This window comes from Cupressus sempervirens, chromosome 8 (genome assembly GCF_028749045.1).
Source record: "Cupressus sempervirens isolate cs-2001-9-10 chromosome 8, ASM2874904v1, whole genome shotgun sequence".
NCBI lineage: Eukaryota > Viridiplantae > Streptophyta > Pinopsida > Cupressales > Cupressaceae > Cupressus > Cupressus sempervirens.
In genome coordinates this window covers 12,352,468-12,380,197 of record NC_143125.1, presented here as the reverse complement: position 1 = coordinate 12,380,197, position 27,730 = coordinate 12,352,468, and the positions used below count along the sequence as shown (strand labels likewise).

Below are 27,730 nucleotides of genomic sequence, written 5' to 3'. Positions count from 1 at the left end.
AATATTATGACACTTCAAATCCTGTAACTATCTCAGAACACATCAAAAATAATAACCATTACCTTAACCCAAAGAGCTGAGCAATCAAAATTGGTGAGAAGCCATTTATGGGGATTCGTATTAAAAGAATCTGCATCCTCCAACCCGTCAAGATAATGTTGATATTCAGGGCATATAAAAGCACTGCCAGCGTAAGCAGCATCAACATGGAGCCATATGTCATGTTCCTATCACAGAAATATGAATAAAAAAATTAAATTATAATATAATATCAAAACATTGAAAAAACTGAAGTATGTATCCTTATACCTTAGTTTCTCCATCTAGTATATACAAATAAAAAATTTCAACTAAATTAATTTTTAAAATAATAGCATTATCAAGGAACAAACTTTTAATATTTTTAACTTTTTTTGAGGTTATATGAGATAATAATATCAAATATTTCATACTAGTGTTGGGAGGTGAGGGTTGATTGGATGATCTCTCAAGCTCCCTTGACCTAAAGTCTATTTTGCTAGTTCCTAAATGTAAGTGTATATGGATCCCTGATAGAGATTAGAAATTAATACTTATTATCAGTAGATCTGATATATAATTCAGTTCTGATTAAATCAGACTGAATATATTAATATATATAAACTGCATACTACTCGGTCTTCACAAAAATGTATTCAAGAACCAATAAAACTTTATCTTACTTCACCAATTAATCCTTCATATAATATTCTGATCTAGTTGCATGCATGAAAGAATGAAATCAATAAAACATTCATAAGACTTTGACACAAGATATGGTGACCCAGAAACCTTCCAATTAGAAAGTAAAACTAGGGTGGGGATGATATCCACAAGTTCTAGCACTACAGTATAAAGTTAATATGTTAAGGCTTGTAATTGACCACTTCTGGTGATCTGCCCTCTTAGGAGCAATAAGGATTGTGAGGTCCACCTTGTTAGAGGATTTACAAACATACAATGAAGTATGTACTCGATTAAGAGATTTAGTAAATGACTGTTAAGTCTACCCTGTTAAAGGATTTGACTAATGCACTTGTTAGGATGAACCAATGGCTAATCTATGATCAACAACTCTGATTTGCTAAATGAGATTCCTTGAATTACAATGATCACCTGACTGTGATAGATAAATCTCTGTTGTCCCTTGTACTACTTGTAGCCTTCTTCAAATCACACACCTGCTCATCATATAATTTTCCACATTCTTCTTTGGAAATGATACAATGCATTACATATATACCAATCTAAATCACAACTTACTAGAGTCGGCTACAATAACAATTTCATCATAATTCACAAAGTTGGCCCAACTGTTGTAACTTGGGTTTTGAAGACAAACTCGATGATGTTCTAATACATGACAAAGACTGTCAATATTCGGCAAACTTTGGCACTCAGTTGAACTTGAAACTCGGTTCATACTAATCACTTCCAAGTGGCTCGAACACGGTCAGCACTGTGTGACTTGGTGAACACTGAGAAACTCGATAGTTGCTGAATCACTTGGTTGACACTGCATGACTCGGTCAACACTAGATTCTCATTGTTAACACTGTGAGCTCAGTAAACACTATAGAACTTAGTCAACACTATAGAGCACGGTTAACACTTCAATCTTCTTCACTTCCACTGAATAGATTGGTAGCCTCTGCTACACTCGGTTTGCACTGAACTTTGTCTCTAAAGCTCGGTAAGCACTATGAAGCTTGGGAAACACTGTAAACTGATTCAGGTGCTCGATAGACACTATACTCTGACTACTTGGATCAAGAACAACTAAATCACTTGGTTAACACTGCAAACTAAATAATAAGCTCGGTAGCAACTCTAGAGCTTGGTAGCAATGTAACCAATTGACTAAATGTTGAGTCACTAATAGACAAATTGACCTTAATGTCAACAATCTCCCCCTTTGACATTAGTGATAAAAACACTTATCAAAACAAAAAAATCTGATCATTCAAAACTATAATTCAAAACTTCCTTTATCATCATTTTGTGCCTTCAACTCGATTCTGACTTCCAGCTGTTTTGGCATGGTAACATACTTTGTTTTTCTGATTGTTCAAAATTGCTTTTGTAAAGATATTATTTTTGCTTATCTCTACAGGTATCTGCATACTACTAAACTACTCCGCCATACATATATCTCTTTTATATACATTGTTGTCCTGCATTTTGTCACTACAAAATGTTGGTAACAGTACGAAAAATTTTCAAGCTAGTTTCACGTTTCTTTAAGCTTAAATTTGATATTCAGTTGTTTAATGTTGATCGATCGATCAATTTCAATTCATATATCAAATTATTTTACTGAAAGCCTTCATCAAGTCTTTTTCGTTTTGCTTTCTGTCGAGCCTTTACTTGATTTTTGAAGCCTTCATCGTCTGTTCTTTGCTTTTGAGTTTGTGTTTGTTAGTTTTTAGTCCTTTGGTTTTGTTCATGTCATGCCTTTCATTTTTTCTCTTTGATTCGGTCTAACTTAGAGGTCAATCAGAGTTGTTAGTCAAAAGATATATCCATTTTAGTTCTTCAAAAGTGGACCTTTTGGGTGCAACAGCACGAATTAAAAATATGATGTTATATTTTCGATTTGACTTTCATTTTTTGATAAATATAACTTTTTGACTTTCACTTTTTGACTTTCATTATTTGTTATGTTTTTAAGTTACTTTAACTTCAAATTTTTAACTTAATGTGACTATAGTGCACTTTATGTTATAATTTTAAGTTGAGTTACTTTTATATTTTTCACTCTAAATAACTATATAACTATATAGTTTCAGTTTAATTTTTGGTTTTAAAAATCAAATGTTTACTTAAATGTTATTTTAAAATAATGTTTATATGTTATATTTCAAAATATGATAAACAAATATTGTTTATGACCCATTTTGTAACATTCTTATAATTTTAAATGAATTAAATGACCTAAATTCTTCATAAGTGGACATTTTATATGCAAGAACATGTAAAATCCATCAAACTTGGACATTTTACATGTCACTGCATATAAAGTTTACTTTGGGGGACTTTTTTGATGTCATTGTTATCTACCAAAAATGCACCCTCTTAAGTTTGCAAAAACTTAACCTTTTGGAGAAACATGGAAACATTCCAAGGTTGTGGGTGAACCGTGGATGGAATAAATCTCCGGATTCTAGGCCGGCTTCCTATCTGGTATATCACTTTATACTACTAAACTGAACTTCTAATGGAGGAAAAGGGGAGAAAGATAACAAAATATGAAAATTTTAAAACCTAATGGGTGATGCACCAGAAAAGTATCCCTGAGATCTAACACATAGGCAACACCATGAAACAACAATAACAAAACTCCCTTGCACAACTCAATAATCAGAATCCTTGCTAAAAGCTAATAAGAGGGCTAAAATAACAGTTTTCAAAAAGGAGAATAGATTACTCACAATCCAAAAAACTGCTTTGTAACACATCTTTCAACTTGCAAAACTGAAACCATCCAGTAGAAGGCATCAACATGACACACAAATACAGAAAAAAGAGAAGGCATAAGCTGAAATCAATGCCCAAAAGTGTTGTAGATCTGTATATATCTCTGAATAATGGGTTACAAAATGATCCCTGCTCCTGTCAAGAAGTCTGAAAAACTTACAAAACAAGCCAAGCAGAGAAAAAGAAGAACCCCTCAAAAATGAGCCTTCAACTCATACTTATCCCCCCCTCCAACCAATTGCATTTTGAAAGCCATAAATGCTGGGTCGGATTAAGCCCCAAAGGCCAAAATTCAGTCTTTTCAAAGACTCCAAAAGGTGTCCCCAAATCCCTCCAAAGGGCAAGGTCTCATAATATTAGCAACTGCCCCTCATCAATGCAGTCATTAGCCCCAAATAGACTCCAAAAGTCTCCAAAAAGCAGTAACTCTTCTGGCCTCCAAGTCCCATCAACACCTGACTCAATACTTAGCCATAATAATTTGCAAAATATTTGCTTTCAATCTTCTAAAGGAAAATTAAATATTTATTTCTTTGCACAATAATAATTATTTAAACGATTTATATCTTGTAACAAAATATAAGGCGTTTAATATTTATTAGATAATAATTTATTATAATATAGTTTATTGTTTTTGTTTTAATAAGTATTAATTATTTTACATAAAACATTTAAGTGATATTTAATCACTTAATATTTTATTTAGAATAATTAGTATTTACTAAAATAAAAAGAATAAATTACATTATAATAATTAATTATTTTACAAAGAAATAAATGTCTAATAAAACCCTTAAAAGTATAAACAACATTATCATTTGCAAAAAAAAGAAATGACTAAGAGTTGAGCCAAGGTAAAAGGAAAGATAAGGGAAAAAAAGACACAAGGCAAAAGCCTTTTTTGGGACGTGTCATACAAAGGCATCTCAAACCCTAAAAACGATGCCACATTCTTCATTTTGCTTAATCCGCACTTTGCAAAAAAAAGAAAAACCCGCGGCTGTGAAGAAAGAGGGTTTGATGGGGAAAAAACCAGACCCCTGCCGCATTTTTCTGCCATTCCTCCATGCATCTTCACTGTCTTTTGGATCAGGCCGCCGTCGCAGAACTTGGAAGGTATGCGGTCGTTGTTTAGCGTTTGCATCTATGAGTTTATTAGCTCGGGCCGCCACGACCTTGCCTGTTACTGGTAATGTCGTAATTCTTTTATTTGTCATGAGATCTGCCTGCCGTTGGATGGGAATAATGAAGCTGCTGTAGTCGCTTTTTGATGCACTTTCTCCTCTGCTGAAAACGCATCCTGCTCCGAGTATCTTGCTGTTCGTTGCGGGTTCCATGGAAGGCCGTGATCTTTTGCAAACGTGGGAACCTGACTCTCCTGGGCCTCTATAAGTCTCCACCTTTGCTACTGTTGCATGGGTTTTGGACTCCATTTATGCCCCATCTCTGCTACATTTAAACACCAGAAAACCTCAACTCGTGGCACAAAATGCACTCGGTAAGCATTGTTTTACCTTGGCATTAAAAAAAATGAAAATGATTTACTTTCTTTTCTTCTTTCTTCTTCTCAGAGACATTTATAAGCGCATGACTTGAGGTTTATAGGATGTCAAACATGATAAGTCAAAATCTGTCAGCATTACATGTCCATCGCTCTGAATCAACACATTTTCTAGTTTTAAATCTCCATAAATTATGCCTTGACAATGCAGATATTCAAGGGCAACTACTACTTCTGCAGCATAGAATCTTACTGCATCTTCTTGAGGAGCCTTTGTAGGTTGTCTGTCAATCAGCATAAAGAGCTCCCCACCAGGGCAATAATCTATTACTAGGCATATATGTGTTTCTGTCTAGAAAGAGGCATAAAGAGTAGGAACGAATGGGTGATCCACCATGTCAAGAATCTCTCTTTCTATGCAAACTCGATGAACCTTATTGCGGTTCAATACCATCGTTTTATCCATAGTTTTCATCGCAAATAAGTCACCACCATTATGTAATTCCACTAGATGGACACTGTAGCTGCTCATTTCTTTTCTAGGCCTTCTGTATACCTGCCTAGCTTTCCATATTCGAACTTGTTCTGGTTTTGGTTCTTTGTTTGCTGCCAGTAAGGGCTTTGTTCCAAGATTATAAAGAAAAGTATCACTGCTTCCTGCTGTTATGAATTTTACTTTACTCCTCATCTTTTCTTGACTGTTGTATCAGGGCTTACATTGAGAGTATTAGAAAATTTATTGTTGGAAGTGTAAGAATAGTCATAACCGATTCTGCATTTGTTTAACTCTAATCTGTTTGTAACAAAAATACTTGAAAAGGCAACCTGCACGTCCTTCTCTGATATCTGCAGTGCATAACAATATTCTCCTTTGTTACTATTCTATCCTGAGATTTTATAAAAGAGTATTCCACGAGGTTCGAGCAAGGACTCGTGACACTCAGAAATTACCTCCTTGTGATGTGAATGTGAACATGTAGAGTACTGCTTTTTGAGATCAATATGCTTATGCTTGATTATGATGAAAGGCTTCACATCAGATAAATAATATGTCCCTTTAATATTATATTTTCTGATTTTTTACATTAAAGCATTCAGAATTTATTCTACTGTTTTTACACGTATTCAGAATAGGAATTATATAGCATGCATGGGTACCAAGTTGGTGATAACCAGTCATTGCTTAGATCGTTTAAGATCTAACCCCATTGCTTTTCATGCAGAACGAGGACGAACATCACGGAGCTATCAGGGCGAGAGCTGGACCAAGAGTGGCAACAAAGATCGAATAACCAGTCAAAGGCTGAAAGGCAATGACTGGTTACCTCTGATTCTACTCTCCTATGCTGTATTTTTTTTTTTTTTCAATATGTGTAGAAGTAGTAGTCAGACTCACGGCTTGTGTGAGATTTCCATTTCGAGCATTTTCATATTCATTCATTTTATGTAAATATCAGTTGTATTTCAAAAAATGAAAATACAAGGACATTCATATTCTTTTGGTACATGATGAATAACATTCATGCACTTTTGATTACTCGCTCTTATACAAAATTTTTACGAGTGTGCAAAAATTTTAGTAACAAATTTGGCGACATCTGTTATATGTTTGCCTACTAGACATCAAAACTAGTAGCGTTACCGATCAGACCATTGGGCAATAGAGTCACTTCAAGTATATGAGAATGGGTGACTGTTGTTTTCAGCTCAGTGTCACGGGTATCGCTTGCAGTGGTGAAGAAGAAATTCTTCATCATTATGAGTTATGCTCGTGATACTGAGCTGAAAGGAATTATTGCATATTCTCATATAGCCGAATCACAAAACATGACACAGATAGGCAGGTTAGGGTACTGCTCGGTGTATGTAGGTTTTATAGCTAGGTATCCATGTTTAGATATGTGCATTTGGACTTGTACATGGACTACCTAATGACTATCAAATTTGAGGATACTATTGCATGTGCATGTATGTAAGCATGGGTATGTGGTTATGATATTTGCATGCATGCAGCATTATTCTGCTCTGCCTAGCTGTGCAGCACTTTGGAAACTCTTTATTGAAAACAGGAAACACTCAAAACTACAGCAAGCATGTGCTGGAACAGCACTTAGGGAAAACCAAACATCTAAACTATTATATACAAGAAAAGCCCGATAGATCATACCTCAAAACAAGGTTTAAGGTGAATCCCGTTTACCGAGATTGGTAGGACATCTCCATCCATCGTTGAAAGCTGAAAGGCATTGTGCTCTTTGCACTCTGTGATGACGAATGGACCACTCTAGAAAGCATCGAACTTGGAATGCTTACCTGGCCTACTTTTGAGTTCGTCCCACTTGAGAACTAGATTTCCAACTTTGAAAGATCTTGACCTTGCTTTCTTATCAAAGGCTCTCTTAGTTTGCAGCTGTGGGAACTCCATACTTTGCATCGCTTTGTTTCTGATTTCTTCCAACTCCAAAAGTTGGGCATATCTTACTGCCATGGGATCACTTGGTTCAAACAGGACCAGCTGACTAGTTAGATCTAATGCTGGAAGCTCGGTAGATATTGGTAGCCGTGCTTCTCTCCCATATACCAGCATGTAAGGGGAATTTCCAATCACCCTTTTAGGAGTGATCCTATCAGCCCATAATGCAGTTTTCAGTTTTGAATGCCAGTCACGCTGATTGTCCTGCAAGGTTCTTTTAATGATCCTTATCAGATTTTTATTGGTAGATTCCGCCAATCCATTCCCTTGAGGATAGTAATTAGAAGAAGTGTTAAGGTAAACACCACTTTTTACTACCCAATTACTTACTTTCAACCCTATAAATGCAAGGGCATTATCTGATATAATGGAATCAGGTACCCCAAATCTGCAAACAATATCTTCATAAAAAGCAAGGACGGCCGATTCATTAGCCTCCTTCAAGGCTATTGCTTCTGTCCAGCGGGTAAAATAATCTGTTGCAGCTAGGACCCACTTGTGCCCCGCACTTGAGGGTGGATTAATTGCTCCGATAAAATCTATTCCCCACTTCATAAAGGGCTGCTGTACCTGAATGGGCTGTAATGGTAAAGCTGGCAGCTTTTCTTTTCCAGCGAACATGGCACATTTCACACATTTCCTTACCCAAGCATGGGCATCCTTAAACAAGCTTGGCCAATAATAGCCAGCCCTCATAACTTTAAATGATGTTGTTCTAGGTGAATAGTGACCTCCTGAAGGTCCGTCATGGAATTCAAAAAGGATTTTGTCAAACTGATCATTGTCTACACATCTTAACAACATACCACTGTGATCCTTCCTGAACAAAATATCATCGATTAATACATAAGGAACAGATTGTAATCGGAAATACCTTCTCTTGGCCTTGTCGAGATCAGGGGGGCACTCTCCGGTTTGAAGGAAATGAGTGATCTCACTTAACCAGCTTGCTGGTTGGTCATTTGCTGCTGTTCCATGTATGACCAGAGCTATTTCTGCTGCTTCTTTGTCTCCCGTGATAGTTACATCAGCAATCTGCTCACAAAGACCCTTCCCCCTAACCAGCTTAGTAATCTGGATGTCCATGTCGTACTCCATCACCTTAGTAATCCACCCGGCCCTCTTTTCATTCAGATCTTTACTTAGTTGGAACTCTTTGACGCTACGATGAGCCACTATAATATGTACCTTGTTATGAGACAACATGTGCCTGAATTTCTTCAAGCCCTTTACAACAGCCAATACATGTTTCTCGACAAAGCTATATCTTTGCCCATGATCCTCAAGGCCCTTACCAAAGAAGGCAATAGGTTGTTCAAAGCCTTCGTCATTCTGCTGGACTAAAATTGCAGAAATGACGTCATAGCTGCCATAAGCATATAAAATGAAATCCCTTTTAAAGTTAGGATTTACCAATGTCGGGGTTGATGCTAAGGACTCTTTGATCTTTTGAAAACTGTTCTTTCCTTCCTTGGTCCAGCTGAAAACTGCATTTTTCTTCAACATTGTTGTTAATGGCTTTAACAGGGTGGCTATATCCGATAGGAAGCGTCTAACAAAATTTATTCTTCCTATGAAACTTTGCAAGCCCTTCTTATGATGAGGTAAGGGAAGCTCTAAGATAGCCGCAACTCGTTCCAAGTCTACTGTTATACCTTCTTTAGACACCACATAGCCCAATAACTTACCTTCATGCACGGCACATACACATTTCCTGGGATTAAGGGATATACCGAACTCTCTACATCTCTGAAAAATTTGTGTAAGATGACCAATGTGATTTGCAGCTTTTTTCGAGTAAACTGTGATGTCATCGAGATAAACCATCACAAATTTGTACATCAGATTATAAAAAGCCATGTCCATGGCTTTTTGGAACGTTGCTCCTGCATTGGACAAACCAAAAGGCATTCTTTTATAAGCCATTGTACCCCATTTTGTAGTAAATGCAGTCTTAAATTGATCTTCCTCTTTAACCAGAACTTGGTTATATCCCGAATAACCATCAAGAAGCGAAAAACGCTCCGAACCAGAAACATATTGGAGCATTTTCTCCATGGATGGTAAAGGGTGGCGGTCCTTCAGTGATGCTCTATTGAGGTCCCTGAAATCAACACACAACCGTAGTTCCCCATTCTTTTTTCTAACGGGAACAAGGTTTGATACCCAGCTAGTATGCTTGATGGGAAAGATTATACCGCTTTCAATAAGCTTGAATACCTCCTTTTGCATTAAAGGTTCAATTTTTGGATTAACTGGTCTTTGCTTCTGCCTTATAGGCTTAGAGTTTGGCTCTAAATCAATGGTGTGTTGGGCAAGTTGTGGATCAAAACCCTTAAGATCTGCATACTCCCATGCAAAAATATCATTAAATTCTTGAAAAAGGTGAACATAAGACTGTTTTTCTTCTGCAGAAATTACCTTTCCGAATTTTAAGTTTTTTCCTTTGGCAATTTCAAGGTCTTCATAATGGTCCTGTTGGACCAGCAAGCTGGTTTTGTTCTTTCCGGCCTGATCATCAGCATTAAAAATAGATTCAAGGGTAACTAATCCCTTAGGCAGCTTATTGGACTTTAGTTGTATGATCTGATCGCCATATTGTTGCTCTAGCTTATGCTGATTGGATGCTGAAAATACATCCTCTTCAAGCAAGAAATTCAGAATCTGTTCATCACTGTCAAACACTTGCCAGTTAACATCATTATCAGGTATAGAAGGCCTGACTATGATCTTGATATGTTGTTGCACCTGCTCCTTGTTAATATTTCCAGCGATATCAAATTGTGCTCCTACAGCAGCCAACCTATCAATGTGCTGGTTTAACTTTCTGGGGACAGCAATAAGGTTAAAAGCATCAAAATTTTCAATTTCGTTCCAAACTCTGTGCTTGTATTTCTTCAATGTGTCATTTTTAGTCACATTCAGCCCCCTAACCTGATTGACAATTAATTCACTGTCTCCAAATACCTTTAAGCATTTGACACCCCTCATTCTAGCCCATTCCAGTCCATGAATCAACCCCTCATATTCAGCTGTATTATTAGTACATGCAAAACTGAATCGAAAAGTTGCATAATACTTTTCTCCTTGAGGAGATACTAACATTGCACCTCCGCCAGAACCGTTCTTGCTTCTAGAGCCATCAAAGTACAGCTCCTAAACCTTTTCCTGCTCACCATTAAACTCGTTTGAACTTTTAACAAGGTTTGGTATAACTAAACCAGCCTCCTGGAATATATAGTTTCCCAAACTAGCCTCCAAAATAGTGTTGCTTTGATTTCCTAAAGCATTTTCTGTTGCCCACTCATCAAGGAGAATATCAGGAATGTTTTCTACTTGGGTACTTGCTTCTGAGACAGCAAAATTTTCATTTTGATCAAATGCAACACAATTTGCATTGATCACGTTGGGTATATACGGCTCAATATGGTTCCTTGCAAGCCCCTCTGATTTGATGGTCACTTTGGTCCCATAATGGGTTCTAAACAGCATGTGGGACCAATCTGAGGAAAGGTATCCTATTTTTTCTGTAAATTCTCTTGATAAACAAAGGGCAAAATACGGAGGAAGATCAATTACAAAGATATCTTGGAGAATGGAGAAGTTGGGGCATGCATGGAGTGTCAAATTGGCATCCTTAACAACCCCTAAAGTGTTAACAATGGAACCATCCAACTGCACTACCCCCTTTTCTAAAGGCTGATAAACCAAACCCAGCTGATCAGCAATCTTCTTGGGCATTACAGAACTGGTAGCTCCACTATCTACCATACAATTATGTACTAACTTATCTCCAATTATCAAAGATACGTAAAAGGGAGGTGGTTTCACGTTCTTACCTTGAAATTTATTGCTATCTTGAGAAGCAACCTCCGGAACAACATTTGTTAAAACCACCTTGGGGTTCCCATCAGTCATTTGCATAGAACTCTTCTCTTCAGTCAAGACCTTCTTCAGCAGATCAGTTTGTCCCGGGATGGCTAATGAATTCCACATAGACATTGTGACATTAACCTTTTTCATGTTGTGCACTATGTTGTAAGGCATAGGTGGGAGTATCTTAGGATACGCCTTGACATCAGCCTGATTTAATTGTGGCTGGGGTTGCTCTTTAGTTGGCATGATAGGATTGCTTTGTGACACATGTCCTTGGTTGAATGGTGCCTCACTGACTGCAGGTTCTTTACCTTTATTTGCAGCTTGCTCTGCTTCCAAAGCTCTTTTCTTTGCTCTGGTATAAGTTGCAACTGGTGCATCACCATTCACCCCACAAAATTCCTCTCTTTGCCAATTTATAAAAGCAGCATCAGTTAGGATTGGATCATATTGTTGTTCTGTTGTATCTCCACCTCCTTCCGATTGTGTACTTGCAGCATTTTGGACCATCAATGCTTGGTTGATGACCCCATTAGAGCATGTTGCCTGATTATGCGGCTGATTACACGGATAGCACCATTCATATTCAGAAGCTAAATTATTCTGGGCTGGTACTATGTCTTTGACAGCATTCAAAGGCGCTGGTGCATATGTTTGAAATGGCCTCGGGTTCACATTTTGTCTATTTCCTTGATAATTATTCTGATAAGGCGGCCTCACACCTTGATTTTGTTGCTGCTGTCCTCCTATTTGCTGTTGGTAATATGGATTCCCACTTTGATTCTGCTGTTGGTAGGGGGGTCGTCCTTGGTATTGTTGCTTCTTGATGCTTACCAACTCATTTCCCATAGTCTACAAGATATTCTCCATTTTTTGCTGACTACTTTTAATATCTTGTAACTCTTGAGATGGCCCTGCAGCAGTTGAATCACTCGTTGCAGCAATTTGTAATGTTGGAACAGCAGGTAATGTTGCAAAAGGAGGGATGATCAGTGGCATATTCGACTGAATATCAGGAAATATAGGCATTGGAGGCCTTGGTGCTATTTTTCCAGCCTGAATTAGGCAATTTTCTGCCCTCACAGCTAAATCATATGACTGCGGTAGAGAAATTCCTCCCATAGACTGGATTAAGACTGATATATCGATGTTTAGGCTCTTTAAATAGTATAAAAAAGCATGTTCAGCAGAGGGTCTGACTTGAATCGGAATCCTATTCCAAGTCCTTTGAAACCACATATTGAAATCCATCATTTGTTCTTGGGGGGCCCTCTTAATATTAGTTAATTGCTCCACCAAGGACAAATAGTCTGACTTGTCTTCAAAATATTTGCTCAAACCATCTCCTAAGTCGTCCCATGTGGCGATAGAACCTACGTTCAGTCCTCTGAACCATTGAAGTGCCTTCCCCTTCAAAGAAGCTGCTAGCAATCTTACAGCTACATTATCTTGCGTGATATGATAGGCATAACATAGGGTTGCCACGTCTCTAATGTGCTCTAATGCTGTGGTTTGCCCTTCCCCTGTATATTCTGGTAGATTTTTTAGTGGTGCAAGGGGAATATTGTCATGCTGAGCAATATTCAAAGGGCTGCCTTGATTAAAAGGCACAAAAGCAAACTGCCTCGCCATTGCTGGTGGCGGCACAGGTACTTGCTGATTTGAAACTGTTCCAACAGCACCTACTGAATGTGTACTATTTTGTGCTACTATAGATGGTGTGGAAAATGAAGACAGAGACCCTGTCCTGAAAGATGGTGAGGCTGAATGCCTTCTAACCTCTTTGTCTGAGCACTTTCTTCTTCTTCCGTAAGACAACAACGGTCTTTCTTCTGTACCAGGTGGTGTAGACTAATTTCTCTCTGAAGGAGGAGTTCTTTTAAGTGTTCTCCCTCTTCTTTTTGGTGAAGAAAGCTCTAAATACTCAAAAGACTTTGAGCTTCTAGTCTCAATGCGTTTCATACAGCACTACTCTTCATAACCATGAGACTGAGTCGCCAGATATGCAGCAAAATACCTTCTAAAGAGGTCTGTTTTTACTGACAGCATATCAGAATCAGCAAAAAAATCATAAAAACTATGTAAAGATCAGTTATAAAAGATTTTAGTCAATAAAACCGTCCCACCGGGCGTGCCAAAACTGTTATCTACCAAAAATGCACCCTGTTAAGTTTGCAAAAACTTAACCTTTTGGAGAAACATGGAAACATTCCAAGGTTGTGGGTGAACCGTGGATGGAATGAATCTCTGGATTCTAGGCCGGCTTCCTATCTGGTATATCACTTTATACTACTAAACTGAACTTCTGATGGAGGAAAAGGGGAGAAAGATAACAGAAAATGGAAATTTTAAAACCTAATGGGTGATGCACCAGAAAAGTATCCCTGAGATCTAACACATAGGCAACACCATGAAACAACAATAACAAAACTCCTTTGCACAACTCAATAAACAGAATCCTTGCTAAAAGCTAATAAGAGGGCTAAAATAACAGTTTTCAAAAAGGAGAATAGATTACTCACAATCCAAAAAACTGCTTTGTAACACATCTTTCAACCTGCAAAACTGAAACCATCCTGTAGAAGGCATCAACATGACACACAAATACAGAAAAAAGAGAAGGCTTCAGTTGAAATCAATGCCCAAAAGTGCTGTAGATCTGTATATATCTCTAAATAATGAGTTACAAAATGATCCCTGCTCCTGTCAAGAAGTCTGAAAAACTTACAAAATAGGCCAAGCAAAGAAAAAGAAGAACAACCCCTCAAAAATGAGCCTTCAACTCATACTTATCCCCCCCTCCAACCAACTGCATTTTGAAAGCCATAAATGCTGGGTCAGATTAAGCCCCAAAGGCCAAAATTTAGTCTTTTCAAAGACTCCAAAAGGTGTCCCCAAATCCCCCCAAAGGGCAAGGTCTGATAATATCACCAACTGCCCCTCGTCAATGCAGTCATTAGCCCCAAATAGACTCCAAAAGTCTCCAAAAAGCAGTAACTCTTCTGGCCTCCAAGTCCCATCAACACCTGACTCAATACTTAGCCATAATAATTTGCAAAATATCTGCTTTCAATCTTCTAAAGGAAAATTAAATATTTATTTCTTTGCACAATAATAATTATTTAAACGATTTATATCTTGTAACAAAATATAAGGCGTTTAATAATTATTAGATAATAATTTATTATAATATAGTTTATTGTTTTTGTTTTAATAAGTATTAATTATTTTACATAAAACATTTAAGTGATATTTAATCACTTAATATTTTATTTAGAATAATTAGTATTTACTAAAATAATAAGAATAAATTACATTATAATAATTAATTATTTTACAAAGAAATAAATGTCTAATAAAACCCTTAAAAGTATAAACAACATTATCATTTGTAAAAAAAAGAAATGACTAAGAGTCGAGCCAAGGTAAAAGGAAAGATAAGGGGAAAAAAGACACAAGGCAAAAGCCTTTTTTGGGACGTGTCATACAAAGGCATCTCAAACCCTAAAAACGATGCCACATTCTTCATTTTGCTTAATCCGCACTTTGCAAAAAAAAGAAAAACCCACGGCTGTGAAGAAAGAGGGTTTGATGGGGAAAAAACCAGACCCCTGCCGCATTTTTCTGCCATTCCTCCATGCATCTTCGCTGTCTTTTGGATCAGGCTGCCATTGCAGAACTTGGAAGGTATGCGGTCGTTGTTTAGCATTTGCATCTATGAGTTTATTAGCTCGGGCCGCCACGACCTTGCCTGTTACTGGTAATGTCGTAATTCTTTTATTTGCCATGAGATCTGCTTGCCGTTGGATGGGAATAATGAAGCTGCTGTAGTCGCTTTTTGATGCACTTTCTCCTCTGCTGAAAACACATCCTACTGCGAGTATCTTGCTGTTCACTGCAGGTTCCATGGAAGGCCGTGATCTTTTGCAGACCTGGGAACCTGACTCTCCTGGGCCTCTATAAGTCTCCACCTTTGCTGCTGTTGCATGGGTTTTGGACTCCATTTATGCCCCATCTCTGCTACATTTAAACACCAGAAAACCTCAACTCGTGGCACAAAATGCACTTGGTAAGCATTATTTTACCTTGGCATAAAAAAAAAACGAAAAATGATTTACTTTCTTTTCTTCTTTCTTCTTCTCAGAGACATTTATAGGCGCATGACTTGAGGTTTATAGGATGTCAAACATGATAAGTCAAAATCTGTCAGCATTACATGTCCATCGCTCTGAATCAACACATTTTCTGGTTTTAAATCTCCATAAATTATGCCTTGACAATGGAGATATTCAAGGGCAACTACTACTTCTGCAGCATAGAATCTTACTGCATCTTCTTGAAGAGCCTTTGTAGGTTGTCTATCAATCAGCATAAAGAGATCCCCACCAGGGCAATAATCTATTACTAGGCATATATGTGTTTCTGTCTGGAAAGAGGCATAAAGAGTAGGAACGAATGGGTGATCCACCATGTCAAGAATCTCTCTTTCTGTGCAAACTCGATGAACCTTATTGTGGTTCAATACCATCGTTTTATCCATAGTTTTCATCACAAATAAGTCACCACCATTATGTAATTCCACTAGATGGACACTGTAGCTGCTCATTTCTTTTCTAGGCCTTCTATATACCTGCCTAGCTTTCCATATTCGAACTTGTTCTGGTTTTGGTTCTTTGTTTGCTGCCAGTAAGGGCTTTGTTCCAAGATTATAAAGAAAAGTATCACTACTTCCTGCTGTTATGAATTTTACTTTACTCCTCATCTTTTCTTGACTGTTGTATCAGGGCTTACATTGAGAGTATTAGAAAATTTATTGTTGGAAGTGTAAGAACAGTCATAACCGATTCTGCATTTGTTTAACTCTAATCTGTTTGTAACAAAAATACTTGAAAAGGCAACCTGCACGTCCTTCTCTGATATCTGCAGTGCATAACAATATTCTCCTTTGTTACTATTCTATCTTGAGATTTTATAAAAGAGTATTGCACGAGGTTCCAGCACGGGCTCGTGACACTCAGAAATTACCTCTTTGTGATGTGAATCTGAACATGTAGAGTACTGCTTTTTGAGATCAATATGCTTATGCTTGATTATAATGAAAGGCTTCATATCAGATAAATAATATGTCCCTTTAACATTATATTTTCTGATTTTTTACATTAAAGCATTCAGAATTTATTCTACTGTTTTTACACGAATTTAGAATAGGAATTATATAGCATGCGTGGGTACCAAGTTGGTGATAACCAGTCATTGCTTAGATCGTTTAAGATCTAACCCCATTGCTTTTCATGCAGGACGAGGACGAACATCACGGAGCTATCAGGCCAAGAGCTGGACCAGGAGCGGCAACAAAGATCGAATAACCACTCAAAGGCTGAAAGGCAATGACTGGTTACCTCTGACTCTACTCTCCTATGCTGTATTTTTTTTTTTTTTTTCAATATGTGTAGAAGTAGTAGTTACACTCACGGCTTGCGTGAGATTTCCATTTCGAGCATTTTCATATTCATTCATTTTATATAAATATCAGTTGTATTTCAAAAAATGAAAATACAAGGACATTCATATTCTTTTGGTACATGATGAATAACATTCGTGCACTTTTGATTACTCGCTCTTATACAAAATTTTTACAAGTGTGCAAAAATTTCAGTAACTGTCATTACATAAAAAATTCATCATTAGTGGACCTTTTTGAAGTGAAGTTTTCATGCTTGGACATCTAAAAGGTGAGTTTCATTTTAAAATATGCTTCCTCCACCAAAAGGTCTGTTTTTTCCTATGAGCACATATTAAAACATGTAATGGCACCCAAAAAGTGCGATTTTGGAGAGATGCATGTTTTAAAATGTGTGACCCAAAAATGTCCGATTTTGGAGTAAGACATGTTTTAATATATGCATTGATCCTCCAAAAGTTCGTTTTTGAAGAAGAACATGCTCTTGCCTTCCAAAAACCCAATTTTGATCATAACTTGAGATTTTCTCAATGGATTTACATGAAATTTGTTCCATTGAAAGCATTTTTGGCTGGCAATGATTTCTCTTGCTTCCAAAATGGATTTGTTAAGCTCAAAAACATTTTTGAAACCTTTATTCTATGGCGCGTTCTTGGAGAAATCAGCAAATAAATTCATTTTTAATGCATGTTTTTCCTCCCAAGTAAATCAATTTGGCATATTTTGGAGGTTACATTGCATTGTGGTTCATTTTTTTGTGATTAATGATCAAAATGTTTTGATCTTGCATCATGAAGAAAAACATTTTTGCCAAAAATGTCCCACAAGCATGAACACCCAAAAACGTTGGATTATGGAGCATGAATAGGACATGTTTTGGCATCTCCTAAAAACTTCTCCTTGTTTGCTGCCCTCTCCCATTCGAATTTGTTAAGTTGGAAAGCGTCTACGTGTTTTGGAAGAATTTTTCAAATATTGGAGCATCTTTTCCCTTCATTTTTGGTATATGTAAGTGAACTCTTTCTTTCTTGCTTTAAATTCATGCTTATCTAGCTTATTTTATGTATGAAATTACTTGATGATTGCCATTTGTTAAAATCTTTTCCATGGAAAGTGCATTTTTCCTTTAAAAATGAAGTTTTTGTTCATTTTTTATATTTTTGGTTCTTTTCCAAGTCCCAATTTTGAATTTGAGTGTTGAAGTGCATTGCATCTTGGTATGTCTGAGTCACTTTCCATAGGTACGTTGTTTCTTTTGTGTTTTGCGTTTTGTGCTTGCTCGCCGATTTTTCTCTTGGAGAAATTGCAAGTTTTTTCCCAAGAACTTGTTTTTGCTTCATTACATGCGAAAGCATCATCACATTCCGCATTCTGTTTCCATTTCCACTCAAAGAGATGAATGAAATGGAGCAAAATTTAATCTCTTCTTTGACTCAAGAAGTAGATAACCGGAAGGAAATCCTTAATGATTGGGATGAAATGATAAAATTTGATCTGGATGCTATGGTCTCATGTGACGTTCTTCTATCATGTGAAATGTTCTTCAAGTTTCAAGGACTCATTGGTTACAAGGAGACATTGGGGAAGCTGATCACAAAGTTCCAGGTGGCCTTCAGAGATTGTCAAGCAGTTGAAACAAGTGTTACTTGTGATTTAGAACAGATGGGATGCCATGTTACTGATGACTTTGGTAATCTTATTGCAGCAGAGAGAGTAAATTCAGAATATACAATCAGGATCAATACTGATGTAGATTCTAAAGATTTAGGTTCACACACAATGAACAAGTTTGTTTTGTATAAATCCTTGACAAAACACTTGTTAGATACTACAGTAGCAAATTCCAAAATTGTGCAATCAGCATATGAAAATGCAGTGAGAGTAGAAACCATATCAAAGACTATAGAAATTGCTAACCTTCCTACAGTGCATGACATCATTGTCAAATTCAAGGCATTGAGAAACAATCTTTAAGATTGTTGTTTTTGTTTTTATTTCATGTTAGTAGTTGTAAAGGATGCATTACATGTAATGTGAGTTACATGTATGTAAAAAATTGTAATGCAAGTTGCATGTGTAGTTGCATGTAGCCTTTATTTTCTTATGTAGTTAGACTAGGTCAAAGTTGGTTGAGTTGCTCCCACTTTTTCCTCCACCTTTTTCTCAACTCCTGTGCCTATATAAAGGAGTGCCCCTTCATTGTAAAATCCTGATTATCTTTATGCAAGAGAGCTCTAGAGAAATTGTGCCTGCAAAACTTTGTTTGTGTAAGCATTATTTTTTAGATAAAGTGAATACAAAGGAGCATTTGAGACTTCACTTTGATTAAGTGAGATTGTTATTTGTGTGAGTTGCAAGCTTTGTCTATAATTCATCCAAGTTACCTTTGATTCATATTATCTTGTGTTATTGGTAATTGTATCTTGTGAATTGAATAGAAAAGAGTTTAGAAGCAATTGGAGCCAAAGCTTTGACTAGGAGCAATTGTGGAAATATACAGCTAGAAGCTTTGTCTGTAGCTTATGTTTTCTTCTTAATTCGCAAAATAGTTAAAGTTACTTTCACTTCTAGGATTCTTTGTGCCCTAATTGTAAAGCTTTTCTAACTACAACACCCTCATCACCAAGTTGCTCTGTTGAAATTAAATTCCTACTCAGCCTTGGAACATGCCTTACCTCATATAGTAGCCAATGATTCCCATTCTGCAACTTAATCTTAACTTTTCCCTTTCCAACAATCTGATAGGGTTCATTATCCTCCAAATAATGAAGCCCAAAATCCCCTTGGACATAATCAATGAAATAACATCTATGAGGTGTGGCATGAAATGAAGCACCAAAATCTAAAACCCATGAATCATCAACACTTTTTAAATAAAGAAGCAAAGCATCCTCTTCGAATTTGTTACTTACCACATTTGCCTCCTTGTTCCCTTCTGGTTTATCTCCTTCATTTTTCTTTCGAGTACAGCAATCTCTCTTCTTATGCTCTAGTTTCCCACAATACCAATAGTCATTTGGTCCTCTCGATTGAGACCTCTTCCCCTTTGATTTTTCTCGTGATTTCCCACGATTTTGAGAATTGTTTTCTCTCTCAGTCGTTCTACCTCTACTTTGTGCATTCAAAGCACTTCCTGATGTAGATCCACCTGAGAAACAATGAGTTTGCTCACTCAAAATAACACTGATCACATCATCATATTTTAGGGTATTAGATCCAAAAACATAATTACTCACAACCATTACCAAGCCATTCCAGCTTTCACGCAAAGAACACAAAATCAAGAGAGCCCTAATTTCTTTATCAAAATTAATACGCACAGAAGATAGCTGACTAGTAATAGTATTAAACTCATTTAAATGATCCACAACAGATCCACCTTCTGTCATTTTTAGATTAAATAAACGATTCATGAGAAATACCTTATTTAAAGCAGAGGGCTTTCCATACAATTTTGCTAGAGTTTCCATCAACTCTTTTTTTGTCTTCACTTTTGTAATGTTAAATGTCACTGATGGTGCCAAGCATAATCGAATGCTTCTAAGTGCCTTTCTGTCTAAAATCTCTCAGTCCTCATTTGTCATAGTTCTCTGGTTCTTAGTTTTTCCTTCCAATGCTTCAATAAATCCTTCTAATAGAGATAGTCCTCCATTTGCATCTTCCATAACTGAAAGTTCTACCCATTAAACTTGTCAACCCTCAGCTTACCCTTGTCTGCCATCACTCTCACTAAACCGTGAGACTCCCACTCAACCGTGAGACTTTCCTACACAGGATAACTGAAAAACAATCTCGCTCTGATACCACTTATTAAGATTAAACCTCAGACAGAAATAACAATTACATGCAAATATAAACATCAGAAAACAATAGATCACACAGAAGAGAATGCAAGACACCAAGATTTAACACGGTTCACCCAATCCCTGGGCTACGTCCACCAAACAGCAAGTCCAATATTATTACAATCCAGTGATTACAACCTAATTACAATCCGTAATCCCTTACAGCTCAATACCCTCGCAAGAAGCAATTTTCGCATCACCCACAATGAAACAATCCCTAACCCTAAGCCCTTTTATATAAGTATTTTTTCCGCTTTAGAGATGAAATTAGTTACAACATGTAGGCCAGAAAATTCCGATAAAATAGCTCCAAAAAAATCAAAAATAGACGAAAAGTTTTAAATCGTGGGAACAAGAAACAGTGGCATTATGTGTCAAAATATTAAGTCACGGTGGAAAATGTCATTTTGGAGCCAAAAGCAATTAATAAATTATATTAATGGCACTTTATATATTTTAATGTTGTGTAAGTGGAGCTCTTTTGAGAAACTGGTGTCATTTGGAGATTATAGATATGAGGACATTTGATGAGAAAAGAATCAAATTATTTGATTATCTTATCTTTCTTTGTTGTCTTTGTGACACTCTTGAAGTTCTGATTTTTGTGCCCTTGCTTAAGGGTTTGGGATCTACAGCTGAAGTATTTTAGATTCAATTTTAAGTTTGCATTCTGAGGATTGCATTTGCAATTGTGCTAGGGTATACAATTGTGTTCTCCTCCTATTTTTTTTGCTGTGGCTAAGGGGAGATTGGGGTTTGATTGATTTGTGAAGGAGTTTGTGAATTTCCATCATACCTAAGATTCATATTTGAGGCTCACGTGGGTTTCTGACAAGCAACCATTCATCATTGTTGCATCGTTTGGCAGTTTCCAGAATTACCATAGCAATTTCTATGCTCCACGTGGTAACCAAGAGGCATAGTGATCATTCTTTACCACCTGTGATTTGTTTCTGGCATTGACGTGAGGACTAGGGAGCTGAATTTGTGTTTAGCACTGCACTTTTTTGGGATTATTACTGCCCAATTCCACCCAACATTCAATAATTGAGCTGCCAATCACTTATTCAAACCTGTGGTTAGTGTTTTAAGGCTGCAGATCAGGTTTCCGGGGTCACGATTTCATGCACATTGCAAGTCATTTCCATCTAGAGGCTGTGAATTGATAGGAGGATAAAGCTGACTTCAATCTGGATTGCGATCTCGATATTATGGCCAATCATTGACATTATTGAATCAGGTTCTTCTTATATTGCACATGGTTTGCCAATAAGTGTATTCTAGAATTGTATTGCTGTCATTGAGTACTGTAATTACAGATTTCCTCATTATCTTTTTGAGTGCATGTTTGTAACTTCAGGGGTTTGAATAATAAATTATAAGTTGATTTTTATCAAGTTGAATTAAAAATATCATTTCAGTATTTGGCTTGACTATTGTGGCATGACAGTTCACATCTAGCTATGTCATTAATAGTGGTTATGAGGCTGCTATACAAGTGTTTGATAGAATGTTTAACCATTAGATATTAGGGAAATTAGAGTTATTTGAAGCTACAACTAGGCAGGGTCATTACGCTATCTAAGCAAAGAACTGAATTTGACATATCGCAGCTAATTGCATTCTCCAACCTCCTAGTTGACCTAGCTTGATCTAACAATAAAATATCCTTTCATCAAATCACTAAAGAAATTTCACCGAGATCTAATTCACCTAAAACCAAGTGAGTTTATCCCAGCCCATCTAGGTTGTGTAGTCAACACCTTACGTAACCTTGAATACTAAACTACCTTAACTACCTTGATGTACAATACTATAATATTGCCCACTTAACTTGAGAAATGATTTTCCCTAGCTACAATTGCTATAGCATGCCTTGTAGTGAGATCTAACTTGGCAAACACTCATATATAGTTGTAGTTATCCTAACATGCCTCTGTATAGTAGGGCATGAGCTAGCAACCACTCATCAACTATAATTGCTCTAAAAATATGCTTCTCTATGGTAGGGGTTGACAGGTGGAAACTGCTCATCCCTAGATGCAGTTGAAACCTTCATCCATCCACATCCTACTAGTTGCAGGCACCTTTGCCTAGGTCTACCATCCATGAGCCCTACCTTTCTAGCAGTGGTTATCAATCTTCAGAAAGCATCACTATCTTTAGATAGGCATTGATCTGTTATGAATAATACTTTTGTATTAGTATACATTCATTCTAATAGTGTTGATAAGCCTTACTGTAATGTCCCCTATCCGATCCTATGAGATATGGAACTCAATTCCTTCATTTTAATTTTTCGAGATGTCTTTCAATGTGATAAATATTAATATCTTTATCTTGTTTGAACCACTGCACTTAATAGTCATAAAGTGTAATACACAAATGATAGTTTAATTGTACTAAGAGTTTATATTATTCCTTCTATCTTTTGTATGTATGTGGACAAGTTTCCTTTGATCAGCATATTCTCCCTATATTTGATGATGTATGCAAATTCATTTCTTATTCCCATCCACATCATTGACTGACTACAGGTCTATGAGCCTTCGGAGTAATTTCTTCTATTATTAGTCAAGGAAAGAATGTCCCAGTCCTGAAGGTCTATCATGGTTATTAATTAAACTCCCATTCAAGATGATCATTCGCATACTGATATAATACTGCCTCTTATATATTCCGTAGATTATTATTTATTCCATAGATTCTCTATGTTTATCACTATTTTCTGACCTCCCTTATCTCCAATTCCTTTGTTTGTCATTAGTCTTATACTGGGTGGAATGGGTACCCTCTTTACTTAATCAGCTATAGACTCTAGAATGCACTTCTGATCTGAAATATTAGTGTTAAAATATATTTGTTCCTTTGTACAGGTATAAGATTTTTGGTGTGATTATATATGAATAATAGGATATAACAGTTTGAGAGACAAAGACAGTAATTCAAAATTAATTCAGTATTGCTCCAACATAGATTCAATAAGGGATACGGATAGTAAGACAACAATTCGATGATTATGTTTCCTGTGCCTTCTTCATCTTAAGTTTGATGACTTTCTTCCTCTTTGCTGAGTTAAGTCTCTTGTTTATTCACCTTTGTGGACTGCGACAAAAAGACTTATCTCTGTCTGCCATCTTGGAAAGTTAGGGTTGAATATCACAATGCTGAGTCAGATTTTGGTGCCATCTATGTTCTTTCATCTTCTATCATTCTTCTATATTCGATCACTTCCAATCCTTATTCCTACTGAACATGATCGACAAAATCTTCCCAAGTCTCTGTCTTCAATAGTTACTGTCATGTTGCTGCCAAGTTGTTGTCTCTTTTTCTGCCAAGTCAATGTCTCCTTGAACACTCCTCTATTCACCTGGACGGTCTTCAGTCATTACATAGAGACCCCAATCGACCATTATTGGGAACCCCATACACATCTTTGAATATTAGTTTCTCAAAACCTAGGTGTTATCATGTATGAATTCTGACTGTTCATCGATGACTTCCTTTGTGTGTAAGTTCCTCCTGTTGCTGGTTAAGACTCTTATCTTTTCATTTTCTGAATGCCACATTCTTCTATATTCTGATTCTTATTATTGAATCTTCATGCCATGTAAGGTGCTATTTAGTCGGTGTCCTCTGTTGTTTATGATGATTTTTATCTAATGTCTATTCCATTATTTCCTCGAACTGACATTATTTGCTACTTCGTAATGTATATAAGCTTCTGGATGATTTGTTCGGTGCCTATGCTTATCTATTTGAGTCTGCTGTGAATTGATTATGATGAATATGAGTTATTGATTGCCTTTGCAAGGATGTTGCTTTTGAGATATGGGGTTTCATCATACTTTCATTGTAGTCTGATACTAATTAAAGTTTCATATGTTCTTTGATAGTAATATGCAGATATATCCAATGCCAAATGATTACAAGTGCATAAATATTTTTTCCATCTGTGGTGTATATTGATCTGCCCTGTCTAAAATGTCTTCCGTATGATTTATCAGTTGCTCCAATATTGAGTGCTATGCCCTTAAGACTGCTCTGACGATCTGTAGATGAATTGTTCATATTCGCTGCTTATCCAGGATTGCCTATTACTTCTGGGGGAGTCATCTTGTCCGACTGGGGTTGTCTGGGATTCCATTCATTTCCGATCTATTCCTCCTTGTCTCTGTCCATAAGTCATGCCATATATAATTACTGTGATCATTTCAGTTTCCTATCCTTTTATTTCTTCTCTTCTCCATGCCCTCACTATTTTGTGATGTTTCCTTATGATTGTGTCTCTTAGATGGGTTGTGACTTTTAGTCATCTTATTATAATATGTTTATTTTTATTAGTTTGTTCATACATGTAATATACCCTCCTTGAGATAAAATTTAAATAATAAATTATAATAAAGAATAAATAAAAACCTCTAAATCCATACAAAATATTGTCATAAATATAGATCAAAGATGAACCTGTGTATTAGTTATCAATATCCTACTAATAATTAGTGATATCATTCCATGTATAGATGAAAAATATAATAGATATCATCAAGTAATCTTATACTAATCTATATTAATAAATATATTTATTAAATATCTATTTTAAATGCATTCAAAACAAAAAATATATTAGTATAATATATTATATAAAATATACTAACTCCAAACTTAAACATAATCACTCCTAGATATACCTAATCGTTCCTAACTAAGTGATGTGATCTATGATCCAATCAACATAATACATACTATAATAATACATACCATAAGAATGAAAGGGGAAGAATGGCATCGGGGGAGTTAGATGGAGGAAAAACAAAACATTATCTATAAGACGAAACACATTAAAGAAAGATACCATGCAAATGGAAAATTGAAAGAAAAGACGAGACCAAATAAATTAAGTGAAGTTACATTGCAAGGGGGCAAAACATGGCGAAGTATGAAGAGGACACATCATCAGGAATCACACCAGCGTAAAGAAAGATTGAAGCCTTTGACATTGAAGTAGACACATCAGCCGAGGAAAGACAACCGCAGGAGCAGAACGCAAGTTGATACGGGTGTAGGGGCCACCTATGTACAGATCCACATACTCTGAAGAATATACACAAAACCTCCACATCATCGAGAAAACCAGTGGGCAAAGAGACAAGGAGGCACGATATCAAATTGTATACTTGAGAGACATACCAAGCATAGTGCATGGGAAGTTAATTAAATTGCCACATCAACACACAACCCATCACAAAGAGGATTCGGGGAGGCTCACGTCGCCTAAGGCTAAGGTAAGTTGGTAATTATGTACAAGGTTAAAACATTTATTAATTATATAGTGGATATTTTATAATAGTACTATTACTAATGCATAGTAATACTTTTATTATTATTATCAATGTATAGTAATAGTATTATCATATTATTAAATAAGATTATATAATTTAATGTAAGGTGATAGTTATTATATGTCATTTAGTTATAAATAATTCTATGCACATTAATAGTAATCAATCCCATGCATGGAAAAATAAGCCTTGAAATCAAGTAATAATACATCAATCTATTAGGAGAATTATAAGACTCAAAGCATGGGGGTAGTAAGGTATTAACACCTTGAACCGAACACCATGGCCGAGAATTCTCCGTGTCACATGAATTGACTAACATTAAGAAGAACTCAAATGAATCAGTGTCAGAGTTCAACAAAAGATTTAATAAAGTCCTTAACAGAATTTCAAGAGAAATTAGGCCCGTAGATTCATTCTTGATTAATTTTTATTTAAGTGCCTTTGATAGCAAAACTCACTATGAAATAAGATCTCATAGACCTTCCTCGCTACCCCAAGCTTTCAAGGTTGCCATGACTATTGAAAATGATAGGAGGGCCACAGGAGGAGTTAATAAGAGGGATGATTCAAAATTGTATAACCCAAAAAATCCTAAGAAGGACGAATTTAAAGAAATAATGGACATGTTAAAGGAGATAAAAGTCAAACAAGGTAGAAATGAGAAGCCACCCTTTAATAAAAATGACAGAGTAAGATTACATGATATGCCTTATAACACAAACTGGAAGGACGGAAAACCAGAGAGACCAACTCATGCTAAAGATACACCTGATCCCTTGAAGAAAATGAATATTGTTGATGATGGCCCATGGTGTGATGCGTGTAGGCTGCCCCACGATCCTAATCATTGTATTGTTGTGCAAGCTATTTTTGAAGAAGGAAATCAGAAAAGTGAAGAACAACCCGTGGTCAACACAATATCGTCTGAACCAATATGGGGAAGAGATGAAGATGATTCTGGGGATGAAGATCAGAATGCTGATTATTATTACTGTCATGTCCCCTTCTCAGTGCTAAATAGATGGGCATAATTTAATCTATCTCCACATCCGGATGGATTAAATATTATTTAACAGGATGTTTACCAGTCACAACAGGAGTTAAAGCGACCTCACTTCAGAACTTCATTAAACTGAGAGGAAAAAATTAAGTCATTTCAATATTATAAGCTATACACTTTATAAAATGTCTTAAAGGCACTACAGGACGAAAATGTGGTTTTATCCCACATTCCTCATGCCAACGTCTTTCCCTCACTTCGAGGTTATAAAAAGGAGAGCCTACATTGGGATTGTCACCATGAAGAATGATATTAAACATTCAGATAAACTACTGGTTGCTTTAATGTGACTGGATTGTGACTTTCAGGATGAAAACCCACAAGTCCGAATATTAAGGAGCTTGACGTTCCCCCATGACTCCTTGAAATTGCAGTGGTAAGATTTTGGGCAAAGATCGGCAAACAAAAGATTTCCGGTTCAATTAAACAAGTAAGTCCATTAGGAATTCGCATTGGAGCCTAAATAGAATGTATCTGTAGGCAGACATTTTTGGAACAGATTATTGTTAGTAGATGTTGAAAGACGTCATTCGATTTGAGAGTCTGGGCTGCGTGACAAGGGAGGGGTTTGGTGTTGTGTAAATTACGAAAAAAAAAAAGAAAACGTCTGTGTGGCCATCACGTGGAAGAAGAACCGATTGGGCAGAATGTGAAAGGGTCGGCATTGTTTTTTT

At 36.4% G+C, this 27,730-nt stretch overlaps 1 pseudogene across 1 annotated transcript in view; it reads right to left on the bottom strand.

The window, feature by feature from the left end:
• Positions 1 to 27,730, bottom strand: part of LOC149541328 (tyrosine decarboxylase 2-like) — a 222,713-nt pseudogene that overhangs the window by 59,895 nt on the left and 135,088 nt on the right. Inside the window, exon 7 of the transcript XR_016355325.1 lies at positions 63 to 227. The product of XR_016355325.1 is annotated as a tyrosine decarboxylase 2-like (transcript). The remainder of the gene's footprint in view (positions 1 to 62; positions 228 to 27,730) is intronic.